We start from the raw sequence: 6000 nt of genomic DNA, 5'->3' as shown, positions 1-6000 counted from the left end.
CCTAGATCACAAAAATACAATTTTCTTGCTTACAGGAGGCTTAATGTCGGGATACTTTATATAACAAACAGTGCTTTCCATTATTTGCTTATAGATCATTGACTCCTCTCCAGAAAGGCCTTGGGGGAGGTAAGAAGAGAAGAGATACAAAGAGTGTGGCTGAAGCCCAAGAACCATAATCATAGACTCATTGATATAGTGCTGGAAGCAGACTGACAAGCCATTTAATTCAACCACTATCATTTTATAGATGAAAACAATGAGACCCAGCAAGGTTAATTGATTTGCCCCAGGTTACAAAGAAGTAGGAGAGAATTGAGATCTTTGGTCTCTAATCTCAAAATGAATTCCACTATGCTATATTTCATTTCAAGATGAAATATTATTGCAATTACAACAGTATCAGTGGCAAAATATAATACAAATTATAAATGTGTTCTAGCCAAACTTTTTTTTTTCCAGAGCACATTCATCTAGAAAGCTATATTCTACTATTCTATATGCTATATTCTAATATTCTAATATTTCAACCTTGGACTCCAAAGAGCTGATATTGTTAGACTCATTTGACTTTTTTTGTTGTGACATAAAGGAGGAAGGAATTGTAGCCAGTGTCCTTTGTGCTCCAGTCCTCCTCTTCTATAAGCTTCAGTTTAAGTATCATTGCCAGGTGCTCCATGTACACTTGAATGTGTACCTACAGACACTGAGGTCTTATCTATCTCAGCACCAATGAATAATATAGAAGGAATAAATCCAAGTATTCATCCAAGTAACATTGATTAATACTGTGTTGCAGATTGTGTTCTAGGCTCTGGAGATAAAAAGACATAATAAAAATACTTCCTGTCTTCATTTTATCAGTCACCAAAAAAAATGTATGTGTTGACTATTATGGAGGTTGTATGAACACAGACAAATAAATGCAAATATATACAAAGTAAATTCTAAGCAATAGTCAAAAGATGTGGGAGTTTCCTCAAGTAGGAACTTAAATTGAGTCTCAGGAAGGTAGGTAGTCAAGGAAGAAGGAAGGTGATGACAGAATAAATTTGAGATATGGTGGACAACCACAGTGAAAAGAGAAAGGAAATGAATTGTCACATATGTGGGGAGTGACTTAACCCTGATATCTGATCCCCCAACAAAATATTTCATGAAAACACTTTGTTTTAAATTAATCTGTACTGTCAGACAGAGGGAACATTTCCCATCCAGAACATTTGTTTTCAGGGAATAGAACATAACAAAATGGCTGATCAGAGATGGTTTTTATTAGATACCCATCACCATGTTGCCACACCCATCTTAGCCCTTCTCTATCTCCTTTCTGCTCAGATGGATAGTCTGGGTGTGGTGCAGAGATGGGGAAAAGGCAAGTTACATAACAGCCCTGTAGGAGGCACGGGACAGACAGTTGCACTGACAACAAGCACCCGAGGGATCAAACCCAGCTGCTTTTAAAGCTCTTCTAATGGTGCCTCTCCACCCCACCCTTGATGAAATCACATGTGATCTTGGAAGCATTACAAAATCAACATGATAATTTTTGTATATGTGTTGAATATAGCTATAAAGGACAAATCAGAGAAAGGCAGCACAATTAAGAGAAAGAACACTGGGCAAAAAAATGCAATACTTGGATTTTAATATCAGTTCTAGCACTAACAAATCCTGTGTGATCTGTAACAAGTTGCTTAACTTCTCTATCTTAGCTTTCTCCTCTGGAAAATGACCAGAGTCCTATTTTATAAGAAAGCATTATGGACCCTGAGAGCCTAAGAGGGTTGAAAATTATCACAAAGAGGAAGTAAGGGAAAAACAGGAGACATGAATTTTTCATACAAGAATTTATTTTTACTTTCTTTATATTTGATGTAAATATATTTGTAATAATCAATTGAAGCATATTTCCTGTTGTTTGAAAGAAAATTTGCTGGGTCATAGGATTCTAGATCAAAGGCTAGAAGAAACCTCAGAGATCCAAGAATATATCTCTATAGATGATATAGAGATAGAGATAGAGATAGATAGAGATAGAGATAGAGATAGAGATAGAGATGTAGATGTAGATGTAGATGTAGATGTAGATGTAGATATAGATGTAGATATGGATATGGATATGGATATAGATTAGATAGAGATAGATATCAGTATTGATAGATGTAGATGTAGATAGAGATAGAGACAGAAATAGATAGAGATAGATAGAGATAGATATATTATTGCCACATGTAACACTACATAAATTCTATTAGATACACAAGTTTTATTGTGATACTACCTCAGTTTTTGCTAAGGTGATCCCAAACTAATTTTCATATTATTTTATTTTTGACTTGCCTTTTAGCACTAATACTCTATGATTCTGCATTTTATGCCAGAATACATTGATATTTTCCCCAAATAGGATTAGATTTTTAAATTATTTGCTAATAGTTTCATCAATCCCTATTTGAGAATTTATTACTGATATTTAATCATAGCAATATCATTTTGCTTTTTGATATAAGCTACCAAAGTCAGGATGGCATTTATTAACACCATTGAGAAATTCAAAACTAAATTTCTTTGGGTATCAAATTTTAATCATTTGATTTTGTCCTTAAACAAAATGAGAGAAACTATTCCTGAAATGTAATGAATAGGGAAGTCAATCCTTAAAGGGCTAACTCTCCTCACTTTGAATTTTAGAGGCAGCAAGAACCTAGCCAGTCACAGTGTCTGGTGATTTTAATGCATATATATGAGGAAACCTCAGTCCCAGAGTGAGGATATCATCAAAGGACCAGGGATTGAATTCTCACTTGGTTACTTATGACTTGTTTGATATTTGGTTATGCTATTCAACTTCTCCTGAGCTTATATTTGTTTTTCTTTTTCTTTTCTTTTGTTTTTTTTCTGTTTTGTAAAATGAGGATATTAAAATAGATAACTTCTGAAGTTGATTCCAGTTTTCTGAATCAACTTGACCAAGGTTAAAAGAGGTACAGATGCTTTGGAATCCACAACTCTCCTCCCAAGCTAGTATTCTTTCCACTACAGTGTTCTCTTACAATGTCAGTAGGGCTCTGGTGTGGGGCGCTGTATGTAAGAGCTGAAAGGGTGATAAGAATCAACATCCCTAATTAGGTCGCTAACATGTTCACTTTTGAAAATAATATGTCTTTGGTTTCCATTTTGCATTTAAGCTTCTTAATGAGCCCCCAAACCTAAACGGGAGCAGTGTTTCTGTTCCCAGCTGAATTGTGTGTTTGTTACCCTGGAAAAAGAATCTGTCCCTTGGGGATATTGATAGCAACTGAATGAATAGAAAAGGGTTGAAGGATTATGGATCAAGTCCTAACCCCATTTGTATGTGATTTCAAATTAAATGTAGTATTATTTTTTCCTTTTGGTCTATTTGTACTTTTGTGTCATTGGATTTTCTTTTTTTTTCCTTCTCCCCCATCCCCAATTTATTACCCAAACAGGTGATCATGCCAGGCAGTCCATCAGATGTGTACTTTCTGGATAAGCTGATGGCAGACTCTCAGAATAGATGCTGGGTGACATTTTCCTAAATTATGGTTAGCAGCCAGTTGGAGTTACTTGTGGTTATCCTAGGTGGTGCTAAGTAATATTTCACTGAATCTTTTGAAACTTTGGAAAGGTTTTCTTGGTGGAACCTATTATTATAGGAACTCTCCAAATGGTTTACACAAGGAATAAATATTTTGGATCTGAGTTTAATATGAAGGCACATAATCTTTTATAACCTAGTGTTATCCCAGCAGAATATTATACCATTCTAACTTGGGAATTTTCTATTTACATTTCTTTTTGTTTAATATATATATATATATATATATATATATATATATATATATATATATAAATAGTGGATTCTAATCTAAATTTAAAATATCCAATATTTCTTATCCAGGAAAATCTTCCACTCATCATATTGTGAATGCGCACTATATAGCATATGGACCAATAGTCTCTACAGGAGAGTTGGTAGAGGGGAAGGAATGATTGGTGTGGGACCTGTTCATTTTCATAACTGTTCTTACATGAAGGTGCACAGAAAAATCCCAGAGACCACCTCTGTCTTTCATATTTTAAGACATTTGGCACCAATTCAGACCTTCTGGGGAAAATCTTCTGTATTCCTGCCCATAGGTGGCCACTCCTCCCTTCTTATTTACCTGTTTCCCTTTTTCACAATGTGGAGCTTATGTCTGTGAACCCTGGTCTTCCTGAACCAAATTTGTCTTTCAATGAGAGTGAATATAATTCAAAAAATGTTTACTTGTAAGAACTCTATTCACCCCAGATGATTCAAGTAGACTGCAGCCCTCTCCAAGAAGCAAAGATTTAATTTCTCAAGTACATGGTGTCTTTTTTTTTCCAACCCGATCTAAGATTTCATTGGTCAAGGTAATTCCTCACGAACAAACTCCCTCAACCAAAGCAGAATGACACCTGCTCTATAACTTACAATTTTAGACAGTGTCTGGGGCAGTAAGAGGTTAAATGAGTGGTATGTAGCAAGTATATTTCTGAGGGGAGACAAACCCAGTTTCTTTTTCAACCAAATCTATCTACTGCTTTGCCATGTTTCTTCTTTGAAGTGCTTTCTGAGAATCTAAAGGAATCTTAAAATCAGTTCTGGTCGTTCTTTGTATTTCCTCTCTTTGAACCATCTCACATTCTTCTTTGGAATATTTCAATTGCTAAAGAAGATGACCCCATTTTTATAGGTTCTAAAGTTTGGAATTATCCTTAATTTCTTACTGTCCCTCACTACAAAAAGCTCAATCATTTGTCAAATCTGAAACTTTCTGTCCTGTCTCAGCCTTCTTCTGCTAACACAAGAAATTGCCTTAGTTCATGACCTCATCATTTCTTACCTGTACAATTTAGGTGATTTCCAAGATGGCCTCCCCTTCTCAAGGTTCTCACCAACTCAGTTCATCTTCCACCTAGTTGCCAAAATGATTTTCTTTAAGCACATATCTTACTGAGTCACTCATGAACTCAGCAAACTCCAGAAACTTTGTATTGCTTCTAAGAGAAAAGAAACAAACCCTGCATGCCTTTTAAAGTTCTTCTGAGCCTATTCCCAACATACTTTTGTCTCTTTATCTAATATCTTCTTCCTAAACTGTGAAGTCAATCAAAATGACACTCCTCAGAAAATATATCCAGTACTCAAATCTGAGCCTTTAAATTGGCCAACCTTAAACTGGAGAGAAATCCCCACTTACTTCATTCTTGCAGAATCCCTGACTTCCACTAAGACTCAGGTCTAGTGTCACCTTCTGGATGAAGCCTTTCTGACCCCACCCCCAATTGTTAGTGTTCCCTACTTTATATGTATTTTATTGTATTTAGTCTGTATGTAATTATTGATGTTCCCATTGCCTCCCCAAATAGAATACAAATTTCTTGAGCTTTTATATTTGTGTTTGTTTGTACAGACCTTAATATATATCTCAGCAGCTCAGAGGATAAAGTATTGAACTTGGAAGTCAGAAAGACCGGAGTTCAAAACTACCTTCAGACATTTAATAACTACATAGCTCTGGGGAAAGCACTGAACCTCTCTCAGCCTCAATTTCCCTACTTATAAAATAAGGATGACAACAGCACCTACCTCCCAGGTTTTTTATGAGGATCAAATGGAATGAAGGATGCCTTTTAATGCCCACATAAATTGGATTTAAGTGAATCATAGCTGCCTTTATTCCATAGTCATCAAAGCCCAGTGGCAAGACAAAAGTCAAGACAACTGGTGATGGTCTGAGATGCACCAATGTCTGAACAAAAATTAAGTACTTCATAGTGCTTGTTCCAGTTGCCTTTAGAGCTCTTGGAACAAATTGCCCTTATATGACCACTCCATGGAGAAAGACTTCCTACTCCTGGGGTAAACATCTCCCTGATTAACCAACAGGCTTGAGACCTGTTAGCTGCTATTAATCTGGTTTAGTCAATCAGCCAAGGGTATGGCTG

This window comes from Macrotis lagotis, chromosome 2 (genome assembly GCF_037893015.1).
Source record: "Macrotis lagotis isolate mMagLag1 chromosome 2, bilby.v1.9.chrom.fasta, whole genome shotgun sequence".
NCBI lineage: Eukaryota > Metazoa > Chordata > Mammalia > Peramelemorphia > Peramelidae > Macrotis > Macrotis lagotis.
This window is presented reverse-complemented; position numbering follows the sequence as displayed.